This window comes from Amia ocellicauda, chromosome 5, assembly GCF_036373705.1.
Source record: "Amia ocellicauda isolate fAmiCal2 chromosome 5, fAmiCal2.hap1, whole genome shotgun sequence".
In the NCBI taxonomy this organism is placed as follows: Eukaryota; Metazoa; Chordata; class Actinopteri; order Amiiformes; family Amiidae; genus Amia; species Amia ocellicauda.
Window position 1 is genome coordinate 49081074 of NC_089854.1, and position 27046 is coordinate 49108119.

The following is a 27046-nucleotide window of genomic DNA, read 5'->3' on the forward strand; positions in this document are numbered from 1 at the left end:
ACTCAACTACTTCTCCAATGACGACTTCTGCTTCATTGGGGTATTGGTACTGTTTCTGTGCTGGGGGATCATCCCCCTGTATATGCACTTCCATATTCTTCATATCATATGAAAATAATAAAGAATACACTGAAATGCAAATTACAATAATACACTAAAACGGTATATTAATAAACACTTAAACGTAATTTTTAATTAAAACTCAGTCACTATCAAAACCTGTGCCATTGTTGGCTTGCTCTGTGACATTTATTGAAATGTTCAATAAAAAAGAAGCTTGGAAGGCTGTGCTACAAATGAGCTACAAATGCGCTCCACGGCTTTGCGCAGCATTGTGATGAATCTGGCTGTTGCAAACGCCTGCTTTATTGCCTTCTATTCTGTTTTATGATTATCTCTCGTCACAGCACTGTATAGCTTTTACTAAAAACTGCATAATTACAAATAAATAAGTACAACTAACAATAAAAGTAGCAATAATACAAAACTATTTATATACTTGCAAAAGGTGAATGGATGGTTGCAATATGAGACTTCTAGATGCGCACATGTACAGTGAGTGGAAGCTCTAAACGAAAGGCGATTGTATAAAAACTAAGGCTGTCAAAATTAAGGCGTTAACGCAAATTCATTTTAATAGCACTTATTTTATTAACGCGCGATTAATGCAGCGCGCATTTTGACCTGTAGAATAGCCCGTAGTTAGAGAAATGGAGATGCAGCCATAGCGAGCCATAAGACAGGAAACAATGCAGCAGCAAAAATAAATGGAGAAAGAAAAAGGTCTTCTGAACGGAAAATTCATATACAAAACGATGTCTGAAGTTGCTGATGTGAATTAAGTCATCACCGCAGCACATCGAGTTTAAAATATCACATGATGGCGAAGCATACGACTGATGCAGAGAGCTCTCCTCCCCCTCGCCAAAGGCAGACCACACTAGATAATTTGCAACTCCACAAGCAATAGACTCACCACAGCGATAACTAAATGGGTGGCTAAATAACTAAATGTAAACAGGCTTGTGTAAGTAAATTGATCAGTGCAAAGAAAGAGAAGTAATGGGAACCTGGTATTTCTATGTAATTTTTTTCATGTGTCTGATAGACATGAACATGTTCTTTGAAAAACATCTATGACCTTTGAAACATGTCTAGTCTTCATGCTCTATGTTGAGTATGGTTTCACTAATAATAACATAGATTTGCATAAAGCAACCGTATTTGGCCATTCCCATGTTGATTCGAGTATTAAAAACTTGAAAAGTATTAATTTAAGGTACATTTAGAACAGATAAAAAATGTGCGATTAAATTGCTATTAATCACGAGTTAACTCATGTGATTCATAACTCATGTGTCAATCGTGATTAATCGCGATTAAATATTTTAATCGATTGACAGCTATCCATATTTCTAAGTGTTTTCAAACGTTTTAGTCAATCACCATTGAACCCTACTGCTAAGAGTTTTGCTGAGCTATGTGCCATAGTGCAACAACATAAAACCCCCAACCCATCAGAGATTGTATAAACTTTTACATTTCACAATAGGTTTCGGCAGCCCATGGAATCTGTAGCGACATATGTAGTCAAATTGAGACGTTTGTCTGAACATTGTGCTTTTGGGGAGATGCTGGAGACAATGCTGCGGGATAGATTAGTGTGTGGGTTGCAAGATGACCGCATGCAGTGCCTTTTATTATCGGAAACTGTTTTGGATTTTAAAAAGGCTGTGGAGATTGCTCAAGCCATGGAAGCTGCCACGCAAGAGATTCATGAGCTTAAACCGACAGCATCACCTCCGTCCATAATTCACAAAGCGACCGCAGTTGTTCCTCCTGCTGTAGACAGTAGGCAGGGCGAGTGGAAAAACACATGTTACCGTTGTGGTCAAACACATGCTGCAAAAGACTGTCGGTTCAATGACGTTTTTTGTCATAATTGCAAATAGAAGGGGCACATTGCCAAAGTTTGTCGCAGTAAAAATCAACCACGCCAACACAGAGGGGAGGGGCAATCCAAGATGTCAAAAACTACATATAGTTTAGCTGGGGAGGTGGATGAAGATGAATCTGAGGTTGTATACAGCATGCATCAAGCAAAAACAGAGAAAGTAGAGCCTATTTATGTGAGTGTCAAAGCAAATGGGGAAGAATTGCAAATGGAAGTTGACACAGGGGCTTCATTCACAGTAATCAGTGAGGAAACGTACATAAGCCCGTGGAATGGCAAGCATTTCCCCCCACTCAGTCAGTCAAGCTGTGCACGTATACAGGAGAATAAATTAAAGTCATGGGCACCATTTCAGTGGTTGAGCAGTATGATCAACAGTTATGCAAGCTATCTATACTGATAGTTCGTGGTAATGGACCCAGTCTGCTAGGACAGAACTGGTTGAAGCTGCTCAAGCTGGATTGGTATAATTTAAATCACACAGGACTACAAGTCTACAGGGCATTTTGGACAGATATGCTGTTGTATTTCAAGGTGAACTGAGAACCTTGAGAGGAACTAAGGCTGTGATTGAAGTAGATGGAAGTATTAAACACAGATTTTTTAAAGCCCATACAGTACCATATGCCCTGAAAGAGAAATTCAGTGCTGAACTGGAGAGACTGGAAAATGCTGGTATCATTGAACCTGTTCAGTTCTCCAAGTGGGCTGCACCTATTGTACCCATTGTGAAGTCAGATGGGTCAATACGGATTTGTGGAGATGATAAATTGACGGTGAACCAGGCCTCCAAGCTGGATGTGTACCCCATTCCACAAGTGGAAGATTTATTTGCTAATCTTGCAGATGGACAAGCTTTTACGAAGCTGGATTTGAGTCATGCCTACCAACAGCTGCTCCTTGAGGACAGTTCTAAGGAAGTGTTGAGCATAAACACACACAAAGGCTTGTTTCGCTGCACTAGGTTGGCTTTTGGGGTGTCGTCAGCTCCAGGTGTTTTCCAACGTACCTTGGAAAGCCTGCTAGCAGGTTTGCAACATGTTCTGGTGTATCTGGACGATATCCTTATAACAGGTCCTGATCAGTCAACACACATACAAGTGTTAAAGAAGTGTTGAGACGGCTTACTGATGCAGGACTGAGATTAAAAAAGCAAAAGTGTGTTTTCCTGGTGTCAGAAGTGCAGTATTCGTGTCACAAGATCGACACAGAGGGCAGAGACCCAGCAGAGGAGAAGGTTAGGGCAGTAGCAGATGTTCCAGCACCCAAGAATACCACCGAGTTTAAGTCATTTTTAGGAATGGTAAACTACTACCATCACTTTCTGCCAAATGTATCCACACTGTTGGTGCCATTGCATCAATTACTACAGAAAAAGTTGCAGTGGTTTTGGAAAACACAGCAGGAAAACGCCTTCAAGTCAGCAAAGCAGCTTTTGCTAACATCATTTGTTAGTGCATTTTAACACCAGGAAACCATTGCTTTTGGCATGTGATGCGTCACCTTATGGAGTGGGAGCAGTGCTATCGCAGATCCTGCGTGATGGAAGTGAAAGACCAATTAGTTTTGCTTCCCGCACCTTGGCTTCAGCTGAAAAAAACTATTCTCAGCTGGATAAAGAAGCTTTGGCCATTGCGTTTGGTGTGAAAAAAATTCATCAATACCTATACGGACAGCGCTTCACAATTTGCTCCGACCACATTTGATGAGCCTTTTCAGTGAAAATAAGTTGATTCCACCAATGGCTTCAGGAAGAATTCAATGCTGGGCATTGTTGCTTGCTGGTTATGAGTATGAAATTCACTACAAGAGTGGAGAAATGCACAGTAATGCGGATGGACTCAGTCGTTTACCACTGCAGGAAACACCCACCCATGTGCCAACACCAAGGGAGGTGGTTTTGTTGCTGGAAAACCTCTCCTTTTTCCCCATCAATATTGGACAAATACAGTCAGGAACCAGAAGGGACCCTATCTTGTCACGTGTCCTGACATTTGTGAAAAGTGGTTGGCCAGCAGAAGCAGAATTGGAGGCCATGAGGCTGTATTTTCGAAGAAAGACTGAATTAAGCATCCAAGACGATTGTTTGCTTTGGGGAAACAGAGTCCTTGTGCCATCACAACTTCAGGAGAAAGTTTTGTCTGAACTTCATGAAGCCCACCCGGGTATCTGCCGTATGAAAAGCCTAGCTAGATCAAGCTTTGGAGAAGAAGGTGAGAGAATGCACCATTTGCCAGAGTACACGTCATGCACCAGCATCGGCACCACTGCATCCATGGGAGTGGCCTGACAGACTGTGGGTCCGGTTTTTGTGGATTTTGCTGGTCCATTTATGGGGACGATGTTCCTGGTTCTCATTGATGCCCACTCCAAGTGGATAAATGTTCATGCCATGTCTTCTGCTACTTCTCAAGCGACCATAAACCAGCTGAGGCAACACATGGTTTACCAGAGATGCTAGTGACAGATAATGAAATGGCTTTCACTAGTGAAGAGTTTCAGGAAACAAAATGGCATTAAATCACCCTACCATCCAGCATCAAATGGGTTGGCTGAAAGAGCGGTACACGAGTAAGAGCTGCACAAGCTAGACAGAAGTGGCAACATGATCAAACAGGCAAAGTTCATGTATTGACTGTAGGAGATGCTGTTTATGGATGAATGTTTGGAGCAGATGAAAGATGGAAGCAAGGAATTATCCTGAAGAAAATGGGTCTGGTCTCCAAGTGAAACTCGCAGATGGGAGATTGATTCGCCGTCATCCAGACCACCTAAGGAAGTGCCAGGTGGAGGAAGTTCAACTATCTGAGGGCACAGAGGATGACCAAGTGTCTTCGGAAGATGACTACAGCCCTACTCCCATGCAGTTGGAGTGCACCAAAGAGAGGGTTCCCATGGACACAGAGCCAGCATCCACATTAATTCCAGCACCAGAGTTGCGCCGCACACAGAGTATGCAGAGCCCCACAAAGACTGGAACTGTAGTTTAGTTTGTCTGTAATTTCATGTCAGTAAATGATAGGTTAAGAACATGACTAGTTTTATCTAAGGGGGTGGGATGTAGAATATTGATAGGTAGCACCTTGGGTTTAGTTAAGTTTTATATTAAGTGCAGTAATTGTAACATGATCCCTGAGCAGCTCCAATAGTTGAAGGGATCATGTGTCAGGGGAAGTCATGTTCTGGCAGTTCTCTTCTGTCCTTAGCTTAGTGAGCACTTTCCCGAGCTGTAACACTCTAAAAAAAAATATACTGGCTCAACTTAAAAAAAATTAAGGTAACAATTTGCATGGATCTTTTTAAGTAATTCCAACCTGTCCATTATTGAGTAAATCCCATGATACATTTATAGTTAGACTAACTCAATTACTTAAGTACAGCCAACATGATTTGCTTTGTCCTGTAAAAGCTTAATTAAGTTAAAACAACTTAATTTTAATGAAAATGTTTTGTTGATATTAAGTGGTTAAATTACTTAAAGTTTTTCTAACTTTTTTTTTTTACTTCCATTCTACTCCATTCAATTTTTTTTTAGTATTAGTAATGTATTTCTCTTCAGTCGGAATAAATTACACATAGCAATTCCAGTTTTATGATCAAACTGTTTAATGTAAAACCTATGTAAAAAACTTTTATAAACCATAAACAAGCCCACTTCCAACAATAATAATCATGTTGCACAACAAAACTTTACAAACATAAGAGTGCAACATTTCCTGTTGAATTTGAGGACAGCCTCATTCTTCACATTTTTTAGTACAGCAGTTTATTTTTTAGAGACATTACCTTCAGACTGGCTTTCAGACCATCCAGCTCAAGGAATATCTCTTGAAACAATTCAAAAGTGTTTTTCAGTTGTTTTGGGTAGCTGAGGTTGAGTGCGTATATCATCCCCATTAGCAATGTACAGGCTCTGGGTACATCCAGGTCTTCCAGGACTTCTGTTCCCTCAATCATGATCCTTGCACTGGCTGGATCAGACGTTGTGGCACATGTGGTTACAACAATCTTCATCACTTCATTGTCAATATCCCCACCATCCTGGCATAAGTAGGTCAGAATCAATGTCAGTGTTTTAAGTCATATTTAAAAACAAGAGTAATACAAAGTACAGTGTGTTTGAACTTAAGTGTCTGATTTACATACCAACTGCTCTTTGAAGAGATCCTCCATCTTTTCTCTGAGATACACCACTAAGCCACGGATAGCAACCTCTCTCCTTCTTTCCACAGAGTCATCCTGTGAATAAGACATTTCTTTTTAAACTAATCCTCCATGAGAATGGGTTTTTAATAATTACATCATTGAGAAAAAAAGACTGAAGAATGAGGTTTATGAGGCCTGGACTGTACCAATTTCTGGCCGCCTGTCAAATTTAAGTCCAATATTCACTCTCCGATAACACTTAACCAGCACAGCACCACCCTGAGATAATGTATAAATCATGATCAACTAATCCAACTTCACCTACTAGAAAAAAAAGTGGATTTTCCGATTTGAAATTAACTACAACCGCAATTGCCAAAAAGTTGGGACAGTATGGAAAATGCAAAAAAACAAGCAAAAAGTCATTTGAAAATTCAGTTCACACTGTACTATATTGAAAACACATTATTAACACATTATTTGACATTTTACTTTGTGAATTTAATTTATTTTTGAAAATATACACTCATTTCAAATCTGATGACTGCAACACACTCCAAAAAAGCTGGAACAGTTGACTGTTTACCACTGTGTAACATCACCTTTTCTTTTAATAACACTTAAGTGTTTGGGCACTGAAGACACCAGTTGGTTAAGTTTAGCAAGTGGAATTTTCCCCCATTTATCCATTATGTATTATGCATTTCTTCAGCTGCGCAACTGTACGGGGCCTTCGTTGCCTTATTTTGCGCTTCATAATGCGCCACACATTCTCAGTTGGAGACAGGTCACTGCTGGCAGGCCATGCTAGCACCCGTGCTTGTAATCCGGGCAGAATGTGGTTTGGCGAAAATGCAGGGACGTCCCTGGAAAAGACGACGTCTGGATGGCAGCATATGCCAAAATGTGTAAATATCTTTCTGCATTAATGGTGCCCTCACAGATGTGCAAGTTACCCATGCCATGGGTACTGATACACCCCCATACCATGACAGATGCTGGCTTTTGGACCTGATGCTGATAACAGCATGGATGGTCCTTTTCCTCTCTGGCCCGGAGATGGGACCGAGCCCAGAGAAGTCGGTGGTGCTTCTGGACAGTGTTGATGTATGACTTCTGCTTTGCATAGTAAAGCCTTAACTTGCATCTGTGGATGCAGCGGCGAATGCTGTTGACTGACAAAGGTTTACCAAAGTATTCCCGAGCCCATGTCAGGATATCCATTACAGACTCCTGACCGTATTTAAGACAGTGACGTCTGAGTGATCGGAGATCAGTTGCATTCAGAAGTGGTTATCGTCCTTGCCTTTTAGAGATTTTACCGGATTCCTTGAATCTTGTAATTATATTGTGCAGTGTAAGGTGAAATTCCCAAAATCCTACTGATTTGTCTTTGGGGAATGTTGTTCTCAAAGTGTTGGATTATTCGCTGACGCGAGCCTCGACAAATGCTGAAACAAATGAACCCTTTATTAAAATGGCCAAGTTTACCCTACACAAGATACAGCAATGCTCTGCATATTAGTGATTTGTTTTGAACAGAACAAGCAGAATAATGACAGGGCTATAAGCTTGACAACATTTTTTTAGATATTCAGAAATAAGTGACTTCAGATTGCATTTAAGGTACAATAACTGGTGCTGCCTGTCCTGAACAAGCTAGTCCCTGTCCATCTCTTTTTTGTGACAATGAGTGGTGGAACAGAAATAGACTGGTAAATTGAGATCTGAAAAACTGAGATATAGAAATTATACAAATATAAGTTTGAGTATGCTACACCCTATTGGTTTTGAGTGTGAAATATGAGGCCTGAGCTTGTTCAATTGTATATATATAAAAAAAAAAAAAAAAAAAAAAAAAAAATCACAACTGCAAACCCAAAATCACAAACAAGTATTTTAGTTAGCTGTGTAATAACAGGTTAAAACTTGTAAGACAGCAAGAATGTGTCCTATTCATCATTTAAAAATGTGAACTATAAATGTGCATCTTCTCACCATGACTATGTATTTAGAACAGTGTAACAGTATTCAGCACAGCTGCTCAACACACAATATTCTGCAACTTACAGTCTTTTTTGACCATGGTTATCTAAACAAATGTTCATCCCTCTGGTGTGCCACATTCAAGAATTTATAGGCTTTGCGGCCCTGGTGCGGCATTTGTTTATCAAGGCTTTTTTTTACCTTAGTTTTCTCAAGTGGTGTCCATCCATCCAGTGTGCCACAGCGCATGATGTAGGCTGCAAGAATAAAAGAATGCACAAATTATAGATTAATTCCCCTTACATACAGTAACAGTGGTGTGGAAAATCATTACTAAACTGTTACCAGGGAAATAGTCAATGTCCAGTTTTTGTACTGTAATCATTTTAACTTTCTAACTTAGTGTATCTTGTAAGTACTAAATGATTTCTGAACATCAGTTGATGCTGAAACCACAAACATCTGTAAACACACAAAGCCCCTCCATTTCTCCTTTCCATATACTAGTGAATCAAACATTCTGCCACATTGATAACTTTGAGGCTTTTGTTTGTCTATTTGGAGCAGTTTGTTTATTGCATTTGTGTGACTAGGGTTGCAAAATTCTGAGAATTTTCAAAGTTGGAAACTTTCCATGGGAATTAACAGGAATTAATGGGAATAAACTGGTAATTTGCAAAATTGCAGGTTAGCCTATAACAGGGAACTTAAATGTAGTGGTCTATGCATCTTGCAACATAATCTTGGTTAAAACAACCAGATTTAATGGAAATTCAGTTGAATTTCTACCTTGCGCATTCCTCAATCATATGCACACAGCACACTACTTACTACTAAATCAAAATGTGTTCATACAGTAGCTAGCTAGCCAGTAAATCAGATATGCTAAATGTAAGCTAGCTAACACAATTTCATTGACAATTTAAGATGCTAGATATCATGGTGCTAGCTAGTTCAACTGTGATGCTGTTTCTTCTGCATTATGCTAGCCAGTTTTCTGTTATCATACAAGAATGTAGGTTATAGTTTGATTTAGCATGTTGACTGAGGAGTGTTAATCTATTCATCTAGCCTATTTCTATTCATTTGTCCAGCATCAATTGTAAAATATTTTTACCATTCCAGAATATTCCAGTTGTTTAAGCTAACTATCTATATATCAGTGCATGGCATTGCATTAGTGTTTTTTACAAGCTTTTTTCTAATCTTATTCTACAGAACAATGCCACATGCGCCATGTGATGTGTGGATACATTTCACCTCAGCCAATGTAGAAGAAAAGGCTGTGTGCATTTGCAAATACTGTGCAAAGACCTATGTTAAGAATGCCACAAAGATGCAGGAGCATATAGCCAAGTGCCCAAAGTTTTTTCCAAAATTCCCCAGCTTAACTTCCCATGGAAAGTTTCTGGAAATTTACCCAATATTTTCCACCCCTTTGCAACCCTATGTGTGTCTGATGTTTATTAGCAGAATGTGCAGTTTCAGGAAGGTTTTCAATGAAGTTGACAGCTGCAGGCAATGTGGATGCCTATATATTGAGTGATATTTAGGTTGTCTGATTTAATTAATTCCCTCTTGCAAACAAATGCAAGGTACCTTTCAACCATGGGTTGGCCTTATTACTATAGGCATATTTATGTGTTTTATAGTGTATGTATGTACTATTCATGTATTTTACAGTGGCAGTAAAATTACACATAAAGAAATGTAAAGACACAAAAACGATCATAATATTAGATATAGCTACAAACCCAATTATACAGTGTGTCTAAACACCTCAGAAGCTATGACCAAATTTGGGTAGATAGTACAATTGATATTTATTCTGATGCATGGGGAAATAATTAATAATAAAATGTTGTAAAACAAAACATGAGAAAGTCCAACTGGGTGAATAAACACACATACATAAAACAACACTGATCTACAAAATGAGCAATGTACTTACTTAGAATCCCATCTACTTTGGACTTGTCCAGGACTGCTTTCCCTTCAGGCACCTTTCCGAGTAAAATTGATTTACTAAGTAGTTTGTTTATGGCTTTTAACTTTTAGCTTAAGCATTCAGTAACTCCCAAATCTACAATTAATTTATGGCACACAATTTAGTAAAGCTTAATAAAAGAATATAATATAATCAGTGGTGTCAATCGATTACATAATTTAATCGAGTTAATCACAATAATAGACTGTGATTAATCACAAGTTTAAAATACTTGATTTACTTGTATTTTGGGGGGGGGGAGATAAAACAGTGTGGTGTTGGAATGAAGAAATGCATGACAAACTGATTAGAGGAATCAGATATTTTTTTACTTTATAACATCTCAGCTAAATTTGTATGATTTCTCAATGAGAATCTATATTAAACAGTATATATTATTGTGACAGGACACTGTCTGTCACGACACGGCTGCTAACGCCTACTGATTAAGTGCTCATGTGCCGCAACTGTGTTGTCGTTCCCTCGCAAACGAGCTGCGGACTCACGTCTGCGGGCAATGAGCACCGAAGCGACTGTGACGTCAGCGGCAGCTGTGCCTTGTCTATTTAATCCCTCTCCTTCCACGACGGAGGCAGATAACCGCCGAGAAGGAGGACTGACACTACAACCCCTGACTGCCTGGAGCCCCCTGTTTGTGTAGACATTTGTGTGCTTGTTCTGCTTTGTTTTTCCCCTTCTTGTGTTCCCCTACTGGTCAGATCCAACCCCCAATAAAACCTGGACACCACTGGAATCCGTGACTCTCTCTCAACTACTCAGAATAGGGTAGGGCAATGCCTAATGAACTGTGACATCACAGTGTTCAAAGTGAAACACTGTAATGAACAATGGTATCGGCCCAGGGGTTGAGGGAGTGGTTATTTTACTTCACATTATATCACATTTTATGGTATGTTGTTGTTATATGAATTACATTGATATTTTAGTGTTTTAAAGTATTTTAACCTATTTATGTTTTTTATGTTCTTCTGTATTTCATCTTGCCACCGGATCATCCCATGCATCATAGTGATCGCATGTGATAGTGACCACAACAATATTAAACATACTCAGCGCTCAACCTCTGTTCAGTCTCCTGCTCTTCATTATCACTTCTGTTTTAATGCAGCCGGAGTCACGATAGAGTCACGACAAAATGACTATGGAGTTGTGTTTTATTATGGGCAAAAAATCACGAGTATGGGCAAGTGCACAGTGGTCGGTTCTAGGCCTGTTGTTATTATTTCAGTATTTAATAATTAGTTTAAAATGGTTTAATATGCTGCAAATGAAGTAGGGTTTTACATTTATTTATAATTCATTTAGGCTACCAGGTAGAGTGCACTCATGGACACCAGTCCACTGCGGCCCTAACCCTAGAAACTAAATATCATTTTGTGTAGATTTTTGTTATCATAATATCCAAAACAATAGTTAAAATTAAGAAACATTTATTTAAAGAAATAACATCAAATTAAAAAGATGTGCAGTAAAATGACAATGATTCAGTTACCATCCTGGTCATCTTTGGGTGAGCTGGGGTCTGGTTCATAAAATCTCATCTTCGTTGGGATGCGTGCTCTTTTGGGCATCTTTTTTTTAAATTTCCCGCTTGGCATTCCATTTTGTAAAATACATCAAGGTACATCACATGTAAATGAAAAAAGCAGTTTTTGCCCATACTGCATTTTATTAACATAAAGAGTCATACTCATAAAACACATTTTCACCCATTTGAAAATGACAATGCCAGTTTTTCCATCGCCAAAGTAGCCTAACTTTGGTGCACTATTTAGCCCCCGACAACCTGTGTCGTCTAGTTTCATTTGATAGGTATCTTCACCCGCATTAGTGATGGGCATTCCGGTTCTTTTTATTGAGCCGGCTCATTCGGCTCAGCTCACCAAAAAGAGCTGGCTGTTTTGGCTCCCAAACGGCTCTTTAAAAAAAAATATATGTTTTGTATTTTTTCAAGTCAAACAGTTTGCGACATTTTGACTATGATTGGTGTTAAAACAATTCTAAATCAAATTATTAAATGAAATCATACTCTACCTATTACGCTATTACACGTGCATTTAAAGTACAACTTTTTTAATGTATATAAACAAAGTGCTGCTAAGTGTGTGTCTGTGAGTAAGTTGGCTCCGCCCTCCCTCGTGCATCTTTGGTTAATTGGTTGACACTGTGTGTCTGATTGACAGGAACAACAGGTGAGGCTGTCAGTCTAGCAGACGGTAACAACGAATGTGTGTGCGCTTGAGCATTTAGGCCTGTATTTTATTTTTTTCGTTCTTTGAATTAGTCAATTCTATTAATTTAAATATTTTGATTATTCAAATCTTTGTTTTTTTTAATATTTTTATAAATAGATTCAGCTCTTCTGATATGCGAGCAAGAGCCGGCTCTTAGAACCGACTCATTCGCGAATGACCCATCACTAACCTGCATCCTCGGTGAGGTTTAAGAGGTTACCTTGGAACTGTAGCTTAAAAGCCGAGCCCCCTACACCCTCTGAAAGAGAGTAATTCGGCCGAGGTCGCGGGCTTTCCCGCGGGTTTTAACCCTACGATGCTGCCGTAAAAGTTAGCGAACATTTAAAGGTTCATAGCCACATATGGTCAAGGTTTAAGGCTAGATAACCTTAATATATGCAGTATATGTGGACCAGATTCTTCAAAAAGATTAAACTTACCTTCTTTTGCGAGGCCCCGTGGTTCTCCGTTGCTCCCGGCCGCTTTCGCGCTCCCTGTGTTCCTCGTATGTTAATCAGCCAACTTTTAAATTAACCAATCACGACGCAGGCAGAGCTCTTGTCCAATGAAATGTCCTAATGCTGGTTCACAGTTCACATCTTGTTGCGCAGCCTCCGAAACCGGTAAGTGGATAAAGCTTGATATTACTTTTACCAAAGAGTAAATGATTCATTAATACTAATCAGGTGTAGTTGTGCTGCATTTGTACTCAGAAGTAGGAAAAATCTGTTGTCGGGAAGTTTGAATCAGTGAAAAGAGTATATGTGAACAGGCATATCGGCTAAAACTTTTTAAAAATAAAAGGTTGATATAGTTAACTAATAATGACATTTTGTATTCTATTTATATTTTATTTTATTCTATTTTATTATTTTTCATTTGTAGCCTTACTATAGTATGGTCCATGAATTAGTTGCAGTTGGAAATGTAATGTAACTGGAAGAGAGAGAAGTATTTTGATTTTGATTATGTGATTGATATTTTATTCAGTTTTCAAATGCTTATTTGTACTTATTTATACTTATCTGATGATAAGTCTCTTGTGGAACAGTTTAATGGTCAGAGATTACATAATAATGTTGTGAAGGGATATAACAGAGCTCAAATAGCGAAAACTGTTTACACTTCAAAGCAGTATGTCAAAGCTAAACGAAGAAACAATTATACAGTATTATTTTGTGATGGGATGCAGATCAAATATGGCCAGATTGAATTACTGTGTTCTTACAAAGAAACCAGTGAATGTCAAAATGAGACCAACTTTGCATTTGTGAATGAATTCTCAGTTGCAGGCATAAATCTTCTACAGGATTCTCGGACAGATGGCACATGTTTTCACATTGTGAGCTTACTAGAAGTTCCTGTAAAAAGGACAGTAGTTGCACTTCATAGTATTTTGGGAAAGTTGATGTTTATTGATTTGTCCTCAATGTCTGGTATTGTGTTTGTTGCACATTTCCCCAACAGACTGAAAGGGACTGAACATAAGTCAAAGAAGAGGTCATATTCTGAACAGAAGAGCATTAGTTAAGAGAACTAGTTAACATTTCTTATTGAAAATTAGAAGTCTAAATTGATAGTTTGTATTGTGATGCCATACCAAAACAAATACTAGTGATCTCACAGTGATCTTTTCATATAGGCATATCTATTGTCACACTAAAAGGTCGCTTTTGAGCCCTGCATAAGAAGATAAAAATATCTGAATATACTACACTTACTTACACCAGTTATGAGTCTGTTCTGAGATTTGTGCAGTTTTGCTTTGATACAGCTAAAATGCTGTCTTGTGCTTGTCTAAATGGCTGCATTACATGAAAGTGATAATTTTATAAACTTGAAAGACACTTGGAGCTGAGTGATATTAATGATATACTCTAACTGATTATCATCCTCATTACTAATAATCAGTTTTCAATGTCCTATTTAAGAGCAAGTAATATTGTTAGATTATTGATGTTGAAATATCCAGTGAAAATATTGTTTCATTTGTTTTTGTCTGCATTATGTAACCCCAATTATCACCATGTAAATATTAAAACATCTGTTTAAAATGTCTTGGAAGTTTGTTTTGTAATGGACAAGCATATAAATCCCATTACAATGAGGTCCATGTATTTGAGTTTCTTTAAAAAAAAAAATGTTTTTAAGAAAACAGTGACAATTCAGCGAGTGCTTGTGGATAGCTCTTTATTTGCTCTGTCTGAGCTCAGCATGAGATGTATGACTTTGACTGGGATGAGAATAAATTGAGTTCATAGAGAGAGCACACCAAACTTGAGAAAATCTGAGAATTATATTAGAGCTTGAGGAGATCTATTTTGAAACTAAAAAGGAGGGTAATTTGAGATTTTGTGTAGCTTTTTCTTCAGGAGAAAAAAATGAGAAGCAAGAGAAATAAGCCATAATCTCGTTTTGGTTTCACACAGACCTCATTTTTGTCTAGGAGAAATACATGAGACATTTTTGAGAGCTCTTTTCTAATTTTCTTTTCCTCTGGGAGTGGTGCAGTGGTTAGCACTGCTGCCTCACAGTGCCAGGATCCTGTGTTTGATTCCTGGCTCAGGGGCTAGTCTGTGTGGAGTTTGCATGTTCTTCCTGTTCTGGGCACTCTGCTTTCCTCCCACCATCCAAAGAGATGCAGTTTAGGTTGATTGGTCACTCTAAATTGCTCTCTGTGTGTTTTGCCCAGCAATGGGCTGGCATTCCTGCACCCTATGCCTGCTGGGATCAGCTCTGGCTTCACTGTGACCCTTACCAAGATAAGTGGTTTCAAAGATACAGACTGAGCAAATTGGATCTATCAGGCTAGCAAACGTCTCCTCTCTATGATTTAAGGATCATACAGCTGCTCCTTGTTTAGAGTGTTTGTGGATTTAAGTGTCTTTCCAAAGGAAGCTGGAGAGGTCACATCATAGTGATTGATTGACAGTTGTCAATGAAGACCGTGGGACCAGACTTTTCAGAGTACATGCCCGCAGAACCACATGTCATGCTTTCTATAAAGGCTGTTACATTTTGTTGTTCAGAGAGACTCCGCTCAGGTGGAGAGCTTACATGTTGAGGCCTACCAGTCCGGGCATGTTAAATAAATACATTATTCTCTGTGCTTCAAATACTTAAATTCTTTACTGGGTTCAACAATAATGATAAAAAATTATAATAACAACTGTAAACCCAAATACAAATGTATTTATTTATTGTATGAAGTCTAACGATGGATGTTTTGGTAATTTGAAAAAAATATTTAGGCAATAGTTTGAGAAAATATATCGGTGCATTATCAGTGGAATATGTGCCGATACAGATATTTCTGTAAAAGGCCAGTATTGCACGATAATAATGGTGCTCTGATATATCTGTGGGCCCTAGTATTAATCAATCAATCCCTTAGTCACCCCTTTGGACACTAGTAATGTCTAGATTTGCTTTAACCTTTCTTTACTCCCCTTGAGGACATTGTTGGTTGGAAATCTTTTCAGATTTTCTGAGAAGCGAGTTCAGGGAATTTCTCTTCTACACCAGAGGCCTTACTCTCAAAGACATACGTTGTCAGTTTCCTTAGCTCATGAAAACCACAGAATTATTAGTTTATTACATTGCCTGCTGGTGTTGTAAAGGTTTTGATTTAATGTAGATGTATTTATAAGATACTAAATTCAAATATTAAAAGATTGTGTATTTCCAAATATGTTCATTCATATTGCAAAAATATTAAAATCACAGAGGGCAATACACTTATTTTGAAAAGCACACACCGATTAATTTTTTTAAAAATATTTTGTCAGGATGACATTTCATTATCAAGTACACTTGTTTTCCTTAGAAAACTTTTCTGGATCCCAGATTTTGTTTTGGAGTAAAAGCTATTCATAAAGATTCTTTAGAATTAAAAGTACTGATAACTCGACCAATATTTAGGAGACCTCACAAGGTCAGCTAACTTGTTAGGACTAGGTAAATGGCAGCAATAAGAAGATGATTGAGCTAACCTTCCATGAAAGGAAAGACCTGTCACAGCAGTGTGATGATTAAGTTATTGCAACGATATAGATTGGCCAATTCAGGAGTTTCACAACACCGATTTGTGTTGGGGTGGAGGAATGTGATTTTATTAGATTTTGGCTTATTCTCTTGGCTATGGGAATGATGGTCTGGAGCCGGGTCTGGACCGTCAAACCCTCCCCTTACAGGGACTGAGCCAAGGAACTGCTGCAGAGGCATTCGGTGACAGGGGAGGTGGTGGGATGCAAAAGAATGAAGCGCTGGGGTTGTGTGTTGACGACGGGGTATTTATACTCTTTGACCAGAAGCAAGTGTGATGACATCGGAGTTGTTTACACCCGAAATTAATTTATAAATTCCACATCAGTAGTTTCACAACAATGATTTGCATTGGGGTGGGGTAATTTGATTTTATTTGATTTTGGCTTATTCTCTTGGCTATGGGAATGATGGTCTGGAGCCAGGTCTGGACCGTCAAACTCCCAAAAAGTGACACGGCTCCCTGTGCAGATTTTTAAGAGCAAGTCTAGCTTGGCTAGTTGAATCTCCTGGATGTCGGATGGGATATGATTTTGTAAGCTTTGGATGACCGACGTCCGACTTAATCAGGTGATCTGATATGTGTGCCAGGGAAGAAGATGGATATTTGATAAGATGATGAACTGGTGTCGAGTTATTATGTGTCCAATTTATCATTAAACAGAGTGTCCATAGGCATGACTCCTGCGTGACAGGGTGAGAGTACATGGGAATGAGGCGAGTTGGTTTGAATAATTTCCTGATTGGTCCGTTTTATTTGCTTAAAGGCAAAATTGTTAATCTGTGGTGTGAGGATGGAAGCCTGGAACATGGAGGTGGAACAAGGGGTTGAAATGCAGTCAAGTGCTGAAAGCGTAGAGGCTTGAGAACGGAGTGGCTTGAAGGAACGGACTGGTATTTAATGATGGAGTAAAGCGCAATTGTTGTGGAGTGGATTGGTAATGAATCTCAATTGTGAGATGAGGCATAGCAGACTGGTTAAAATGTCTGTTTATGGAAAAGTGTGAGGTGGCCGGTGTGATCATTTATGGTACTGGCCAATTGTGCTGGTTAATGTTTTTGATTTGGAACCCCAAAAAGCGAGATGGTCAAAGAAGACTGCACAACGTGTTGAGGTAAGAAGGAGCACATGGGGTGGCAGGGGCAGCACAGAGAGGGAGGGAGAGAAGAGCAGAGGGAGCGGTTCTGGGGAACCTGGGTCAGGGCGGTGAGCATGGACCCAGCCAGTGCAAGGTGGATATGATGGAGAGCAGAAGGAGGTATGAGAGACTAAACTGCCAGGCTTGAAGCCAAGGGTTGAAATTAAATGGCAGTGGGACAGATCGGCGGGGTGGCCCTGGGTCAGAGCAGAAGCAAGGAGGGGGTGGAGCTGCGACTGGGTGGCCGAAGAGAGCACAGGATGTGGGAGTGGTGCAGAGAGACACGCAGCAGGCCGTGGAGATATGAGCAATGGAGCATATGGGACAGTGGGTGGGGGCGGGGACAAGGACACTGGAGAGATGTTGGAGGCACGACAAGTGACGGGACAAAGGCAGCGTGACAGAAAGCAGGTGGAGAGCAGCCCTGGGTCCTAGCAAGAATGAAGGAGTGAAGGAATGACAGCAGTAGAGGAGTATAAAGTGGCGACGGGGTTACCTAGGAGAGCACGAAGACCGCTTGGCGTCGGTGTACGGCGGGGGGACACCGGTTGGTGGAAAGGGTTAAATGCGTCTGCAGGAACGCAGTGCTGGCTGCTTAGAGGTCCTGCAAGGGAAGCGGTAGAGATCGGCATCTCAGAGGATGGGCAAAGGGGAATAGGAGGGCAGCATGAAAACAAGTCTCATGTTGCGCGATCACACAGGTCGAGACGACCAGAGCGGACATTATGTTGCTCGAGGAGGGGGCCGCATAGGGCTGCAGGCAACGAGGGCTGTACGAGAGCCATGGGTGTTTGCAGGCGGGGCAGTGGGTGGGAGAGCACCATGCAGGGCTGCAGGAGAGTAGGGAGACAGCGCAAGCCAAATGAGCTGAGAGGGGAAGAGAGGGCCGCGTGGGGATGCGGGTGAAGAGCGCCACAGGTGAGAAGGCCGCAGGTGATGAGGGCCGCATGAAGCCGCAGCCTTTGATTGCCGCACAAAGGCTGCAGGCGATGAGGGCCGCACGCAAAGAGAGCCCCTGGCGAAGAGGGCCGCAGGCAAAGAGGGCCCCTGGTGATAACAGCAGGGGGGCTAGGAGAGCATCATGAGGAGGGTGCAGGAGAAACCAGTAGAGAGCATGTAGGACGAAGAAGAGGAGTGGGGAGAGGAGGAAGGGAGCCGGAGGGGGAGTCAGTAGGTGGTTGCCTGGGGTCAGTTGGGAGACCGGGGGAAGCTGCACAGGGCTACGTGGGAACAGGGGGGTAACCATAAGGTGCAGCAGAAGGGGGCAGGAAGGAGCCGCACGGGGCTGCAGGGAGTGCTGCAGGGTAAGACAAGGATGTAACCATATGCTGTAGCGAGGGGGACTGGAAGGAGCTATACAGGCTGCAGGGAGCACTGTGGGGAAACAGGGATAAAACATACGGTGCAGCGGGGGTGTGGGGGGGGGACTGGGAAGAGCCACACGGGGCTGCAGGGAGCGCTGTGGGGGAAGACAAGGATGTAACATGCAGTGCAGTGGGTGGGGGGGACTGGAAGGAGTTGCACGGGGCTGCAAGGAGTGCTGTGGGGGAAAACAAGGATGTAACCATTCGCTGCAGCAAGGGGGACTGGAAGGAGCCATATGGGGCTGCAGGGGGCACTGCAGGGAAACAGGGATATAACATGGTGCAGCAGGGGGGAATGGAAGGAGCTGCATGGGGCTGCAGGAGCGCTGCGGGGATAGAAGGATGTGACCATGTGGTGGATGGGGGTGGGGGAGGGGACACAAGCCACAAAGGGTTGCAGGGGGGCCCTAGGCAACCAAATGAGGCTAGGGGTGGGGCACGGAAAGAGCCGCACAGGGCTGCAGGGAGGGCCTGGGGCAACCAAATGAGGCTAGGGGTGGGGCAGAGAAACAGCTGCCCGGGGCTGCAGGAAGGGCACCAGCGAAAGAGAGGTTTGGGAGGGTGGGGCATGAGCCAGGTCATGCAGAGCAAGGCAAGTGACGGGGGCAGCGGGGCCTAGGGTGGGATACAGCCCACGCCAAGCGGCACGCCGGTTGGTACAGAAGGCAGTGTGGAGACAGGAGGGAGGAGGGAGGATAGAGGAAAAGGACGTAGAGTAGACATGGAGGACAGTGCTGGGCCCGGGGGAGGGGAGGGGAAAGGTGGGGGAGGAGCGATGGGGGGAAGCAAGCAGAGGGAAGCCAGAAACAAGGATGCTGGACAGGAACAAAGAAAGCAAGAAAGCATATAAACTGGTGGTTGGGGGCAGTGAGCAGGAGCTACCGCGGGAGGAGGGAAGTGAGGTTGTGTTTTTTTTTTTTGGATATTATTAAGCAAACTGGGCAGGGGGCAGGGCCGAAGAAAGGACTGAGACGTCATCATGAGGGGATGGTTGACGTTCAGGTGGCGGAGGGGGAACAGGCCTGGGCAGGTGAGCGATGATCCAGTCCCCTGGAACCAAGGAAGTAGAAGTCAGCGGAGGACCGAGGGCAGGAGAAAGAAGCTGGGACTGGAGCCGGACGGCAGGGAATAACCAGGAAATAGTGCTCGCGGCACCGAAGGATACGGAGACAGAGACATGCAGAGGATTGGGGGCACGGCAAGTTGAGAAGGCGATGGAGGAACACAGGTTCCAGGTGGAGAAAGGTGACAATTCAATGGTGAATAAACAATTGGCGTAAGCAATCATCCAGATGAAAGGCAGAACAGTGAAAGATGCAACGCAGATGTTACAGAGCAATGGACTGACAGGTGTGCGGCGGTGCACTTGAATGATGCAAAAGAATTAAGCGCTGGAGGTGTGTGTTGACGACGGGGTATTTATACTCTTTGACTGAAAGCGAGTGTGATGACATCGGATTTGTTTACTCCCGAAATTAATTTATAAATTCCACAAAATGAATATTATTGGTTACTGAACAAGTCAGAAATGCAGTTTCTTCCATCACTGTCAGAGATACAGGCTGTGGCAATGTTGTGGTGTCTGGCAACAGGGACAATGCAACAATGTAGCAGTGATGATTTGGGATGATCACAGCCTTCAACTAGAATGCTAAAGTTCCTGGAGAAACTTTGTCTGCATGTGAAAGTATGTTTGAGTATAGTAAGCAGTATGTTTCACTGTACATGTAGTACTGTAGTAAGTACAAGATACTACAGTTTACAACAGTGTACTATAGTATATAACAAGTTACTACAGTATACTATAGTACAAAAGTGTAATGTTGTATAAAACAATGTATTATAGTATTTAATAGTAGTAGTAGTAGTAGAAGTTAGTTAAAGAGATTGAATTAGAGGCCTGTTTAAATGTATTAACACGTAGTGTCAGTACTTATAGAGTGGAAATTGTCAGAGGGGACGTGCTTTATGTAGAACACGTTTAATGTGCTTTATAATACCATTACTATTACTGGCACTTTAAGGCAGTGCAGACTGTGAAGGGGGCGTGCTTTAATTAGGAAGTGATGAGCTGTTTGTTTAGATCACTCGCAAGACCATGGCTGCGTCCCAATTCGCACACTTGTTCCCTCGTTCCTTACCCTTGAGGGGCGGAAGTACTCCGGTGGCCATCTTAAGGGCTGTCCCAATCCCTTAGGCAGTGAAGGAGCCTAATCGAGCCGTTTGCGCCCTTCAATGCTCCCTTCGACGGAGTGTACAAAAGACCGCACTTATGCGGAAGTGTTTCAGCGCTGAAGTCCCAGAACTCTTTGTGTTAAAGTCAAGACAACTGGGAAAATATAGCAGCGGCGGGTGCATATACATGGAATGTTAGCTAGACAGTTGTAGAAATTGTTAAATTATGTATAAAGGAAATAATACATAGATAGATAAAATAAAATGATTATATAATCATGATTTAAATATACAATTAGAAAGTTAAACCAAAAAATGTTTTGGAAACTATCATTTAATTAATTACTGAAGTAGTTTAAAACTAGGAGGTGATATTAACGAACAGTGTATTTCAAAATTATTATTATTATTATAATTGTATTACTATTTTAATTAAATACAAATACAAGAAAAGACTGCGTAGGTACTTTTTCAGGCAAAGGCGCTGAATGCTGGCCTGAAGTGTGTCCCACTGAGCGCTTTTAGTTTCACCCTACACCCTCCTCACTCAAGTGCACACTGTGACGTAAGCACAACGTCACGCAAAGTGTACACTTGTCGAAGGGTGTAGGGAGCAAGTGTGCGATTTGGGACGCAGCCCAGGTGGCTAGTCGGGTAGGATTTTTTCATTGCGCATATACACTCACCTAAAGGATTATTAGGAACACCATACTAATACTGTGTTTGACCCCCTTTCGCCTTCAGAACTGCCTTAATTCTACGTGGCATTGATTCAACAAGGTGCTGAAAGCATTCTTTAGAAATGTTGGCCCATATTGATAGGATAGCATCTTGCAGTTGATGGAGATTTGTGGGATGCACATCCAGGGCACGAAGCTCCCGTTCCACCACATCCCAAAGATGCTCTATTGGGTTGAGATCTGGTGACTGTGGGGGCCAGTTTAGTACAGTGAACTCATTGTCATGTTCAAGAAACCAATTTGAAATGATTCGACCTTTGTGACATGGTGCATTATCCTGCTGGAAGTAGCCATCAGAGGATGGGTACATGGTGGTCATAAAGGGACGGACATGGTCAGAAACAATGCTCAGGTAGGCCGTGGCATTTAAACGATGCCCAATTGGCACTAAGGGGCCTAAAGTGTGCCAAGAAAACATCCCCCACACCATTACACCACCACCACCAGCCTGCACAGTGGTAACAAGGCATGATGGATCCATGTTCTCATTCTGTTTACGCCAAATTCTGACTCTACCATCTGAATGTGTCAACAGAAATCGAGACTCATCAGACCAGGCAACATTTTTCCAGTCTTCAACAGTCCAATTTTGGTGAGCTTGTGCAAATTGTAGCCTCTTTTTCCTATTTGTAGTGGAGATGAGTGGTACCCGGTGGGGTCTTCTGCTGTTGTAGCCCATCCGCCTCAAGGTTGTACGTGTTGTGGCTTCACAAATGCTTTGCTGCATACCTCAGTTGTAACGAGTGGTTATTTCAGTCAAAGTTGCTCTTCTATCAGCTTGAATCAGTCGGCCCATTCTCCTCTGACCTCTAGCATAAACAAGGCATTTTCGCCCACAGGACTGCCACATACTGGATGTTTTTCCCTTTTCACACCATTCTTTGTAAACCCTAGAAATGGTTGTGCGTGAAAATCCCAGTAACTGAGCAGATTGTGAAATACTCAGACCGGCCCGTCTGGCACCAAAAACCATGCCACGCTCAAAATTGCTTAAATCACCTTTATTTCCCATTCAGACATTCAGTTTGGAGTTCAGGAGATTGTCTTGACCAGGACCACACCCCTAAATGCATTGAAGCAACTGCCATGTGATTGGTTGGTTAGATAATTGCATTAATGAGAAATTGAACAGGTGTTCCTAATAATCCTTTAGGTGAGTGTATAATTACAGATCAAAACATAGTACAAATTACAAGTAAAAAAAATACAGTTACAGGTCCCACATCCTTATGAGCTAATCATTGCAGACAAGATGTGAAGTCATAGAGCTCAGGGGAAGGGGACATAGGGGGCGATCAAGATATATATGACCGATCTAACTGTATGCGGAAGTCAAATCTCAGCGTAAACTAGTGATGTGCAGTTCGCGAACGATTCGTTCTTTTCAAACGAATCATTTTGGTGACCGATGGGAATCGGATCAATGACGCATTGAATCGGCTCTTTTGATTCACTGAGAACAGCAGCGTCTCTCTGGAGCCGGAGACCCGCCTATCGACTCTCGTTCAATGACTCACTGACTCTCAGTCTGGCGGATTCGTTCGTCCTGACGAGTCCTTGAGTGCTATGAAACTGAAGACCGTATGTGCCATGCTGGTTCCAAATTCCCTCTTGTTTAGTGCACAAAAACTAAATATGTATGAGCCAAAATGGCGTCAGTTACATAATCCAGACCGAGTATAGACTACTGTCAGAAAATGAGATTAAACGTTTATGCAAAATTATATACTGTACATAATGTGTGTGTGTGTATTACAGTCCGTATTCATTGGGTACGTCTGCCAAACGAAACAAAAAATATATAATACATCGCTATGAGGTCTGTTTTTGTAATGTTTTATACACTTAATAGTCAAGTCATCTTGAGGTAAATCAACAAAATTACCAATAATAATATTAATAATAATATTAATAATAATAATAATAATAATAATATCATTACATAAATGTCTTACGCATAGGTGTCTCAATTATTATTATTATTATTATTATTATTATTATTATTATTATTAATTGAGAGACACCTATGCGTAAGACATTTATGTAATGATATTATTATTATTATTATTATTATTATTATTATTATTATTATTATTTCTTAGCAGACGCCCTTGTCCAAACAATATATTACATTTAATTAGATTAATCGTGTTGGCTAAATAATGTTAATGCTTCAAACTGTTGTTATCTCCGGGATTTTAAATATATATTTGTCACAACTGTATTTAATTTAACCCAGTCAAATATAGACTTTTCCTAGCTTTTGTGGTGTGCAGTGAACGACTCGTTCTTTCTGGTTCAAGTCTATCTAACCCGTCCTGTTCGGGCTGCATTGGTGCGAGTCACTGAATCAGTGAACGACATGAACGAAATGAATCGATTCACCAAACTGAACTGAATCAAATGAATTGAGTCTCTAAAAAGAATCGAACTGCCAATCACTACTCCCCCCTCTCTGGCGCAGTTCGGTCTTTAACCCGACACTGATCAGCTGCTGAGACAGGGTTTTTTTGATTGGCTAATTAAGGCAGATTTCCATGGCACATGACACACACAGTGACATCCTCTCCATTGGTCAATTCCAGACCCACGTGCTGCTTTGCGCATTGAATTTCTAAAACCAGGAAGTAAGCGATGTAAACAAACCGCACATGGCTCTTTTCAGCAGAATCTCAGCTACGCAGCTAAAAAACCCGCATGTCTTTATCTCAAATTGTCTTCACAATCTTAAAAAATATTTTAAAGGGAAAAAAATCACATAAAAATAAATCTTACATTTAATGTCTTGAACTAAACCAAGGATATAATGCTAGTTAAAACTTAGTTTTTCTCCACTGCTAAGACACTTTTAATGAAACTGGGGTCATCTTTACCTAATGAGCACAACAGTATTCGTTTCTGCAAAACACTAAGCCATTTCTCATTGCTTTCAAACATAATGCAAATATTAAACACAGTTTTGCAAAACAGTAAACTCAACTCTCTACAAAAGACACAAAACTCAGTTGAGTAAATCATGTCAAACAAAATTAAAACATTTGGTCACATCTACTATAAATTAGTCATGAATGTGAACCTCTTCTGCTGCATGTTTGCAAAACTTCTTTGCACAATTGTTCATTCAGCAAGCAGTCCTTATTCATGCATAAAAGAGGTCACATTTGAGCTGTTTGCAAGGATGGACCAATTTAGAGGCTGATGGCAAGGACAAGTACATGGACAAGGACAAGGCCAAAGGAGATCTAGAGCTGCCTGTAAAGGAATAGGGGATCAGATGTGTGGTGGTGGAGTAGTTCAAAGGGGAATACAAAGAGCTGATGTTTCAGATTACATTTGTGCCACAATTATGTAGCATTTGTTATTTATGGCCTTTCCATGAGAGAGGCTGGGCAACACATTACTGTAATTTATGTGAGTGAAGCCACCTTCAACCTTTCAAATGTAATGTGTCGATTGAGGAACCCCACTGGTAAGAGGGCCACTGTGAATGTGCAAAGGAGTGTACACATCAACATGCCGCTCTCTCCATGGGTGGGGGTCTTTACCATATCCCTACAACTGGCCCATTCAATACAGATCGTCTCCTCACAATTCTTGATGCGCCCGAGAATGGTTCCACCAGATGAGAGAGGGCTGGTGAGACCTGACATGTCCTGCTTCTTCATCATTTGGGACAATTTTGTTTTCCACCACTTCCATCTGGGTACTGGATAGTTTACAGCCCACCCAGGAATGGTGATGCATTTTCTCCCTCCATACTCTCCTTTTCTCAATCCAGTCGAGGAATTCTTCTCTGCTTGGAGGTGGAAAGTTCGTGATTTCTGTCCACATGACCAGATGTCTCTCCTAGATGTAATGACTGCCAGTTTTCTGGAAATCACTGCAGGCAAGCATGGATGTGCCATGCAAGGAGATTTCTTCCTCACTACATTGCGAGGGAAAGCATCCAGTGTGATTTTGGCTTGATTTTGGCTTGATCAACGACAATGAATGGACTGACTGTGGTGTATACTGTATTTGTGTTTCCTGTTTTGACATTGCTTTGTTTTGATTGATTTGTCAGCTTGGATAATTTTATTTATATTCCCCTTTATCTACAGCATAATTTTGCATGTGTTACGGACAAAATTAAAAAAGGTCAAATATAGCCTGTTGGTTCTGGATATTCCTGCTCTTGAGTTATATTCGTTCTGCAATGATCATCTTTTGTTAAAATCATTTTAGGAAAAAAAGAATACAGCCCATGCTGTGATAACATGTTTACTTTTATGGTTTACTTTTATTGGTCCCTCCATTGAGATCTGCTGTGCGTATCCTCTCCTTCAGAGGTAAGTTTTGTGCAGTAGTTTTTCACACATAGAGTTGGCTTTGGCTACTCTACAGAGATCTACTGTGTAAATGACCTCTTTGTACAATTTTTCTGATATTCTTGAGTAGGGCTGAACGATGAATCGAAATTGAATCGCAATCGCGATTTGAAACGTTGCGATTAGCTAATCACAAGGGCTGTGATGTGGATACGATATGAAAAATATGCAGCGAGTGTCCCAGAGCAAAAGCATGACTGCGCTCTTTGTGTGGCATCTTACTAACCAATAGAGTGAGCGAACCTCCGTTCTCCCCAATCAGCGCTGCCCAGCCCACTGCGTACACGCCCCCATTAAAAACACACAGCAAAGCGCGGTGCAGTGGGATTATGGCGTCTGCAGAGTCAGAGCGATCATTAGTCGAATTAATACCAAAGAAAAACAGCGCTTCGGTAATATGGGATTATTTCGGCTTCGAAGTGACCGACACCGAACAGAAGAAGGTCATTTGCAAGAGCTGTCATGGAATTGTTGCCACAACACGTGGGAATACAACAAACCTCCACCAGCACTTGAAAAAGCACCACAGGCCGCTATTTGAGGAGCGCGTTGCTAAAAGTCGACTGAAAGTCCTGTCAGTGACACTCAGTCTAGTAGCAAGCACCAGCAAAGTACAATCTCTGAGTTGTTTGCGGCTGTTACACCATCTGAAAAGACCTCACGAAGGCACCAGGAGATAACTAATGCCATAACCCACTACTTCGCTAAAGCCTTTTAATGCAGTGACCAAAGAGGGGTTTAAAAACCTCATCCGAGCGCTGGACAGGAGATATACAATCCATCTCGCACATATTGTAGCCTAGTTGCAATCCCGCAGATCTGTGCATTGAATGCAGCTTTAAAGTCGAGAGGAATTGACACATGTGCGACATGACCCCACAACAGCAGA

General features: G+C 41.3%; 1 long non-coding RNA gene across 2 annotated transcripts; it reads right to left on the reverse strand.

The window, feature by feature from the left end:
• Positions 1–5542: 5542 nt before the first annotated feature.
• LOC136750611 (uncharacterized) lies at positions 5543–12875 on the reverse strand. Of its 2 annotated transcripts, XR_010816915.1 has the most exons (5): positions 12769–12860; positions 10038–10089; positions 8288–8343; positions 6101–6193; positions 5543–5995 (listed from the first exon to the last, which is right to left on the reverse strand). It is a non-coding gene; the product is annotated as an uncharacterized LOC136750611 (long non-coding RNA). The 2 variants fall into 2 exon arrangements; XR_010816914.1 differs by lacking the exon at positions 10038–10089 and having other exon boundaries at positions 12769–12875.
• Positions 12876–27046: the final 14171 nt, after the last annotated feature.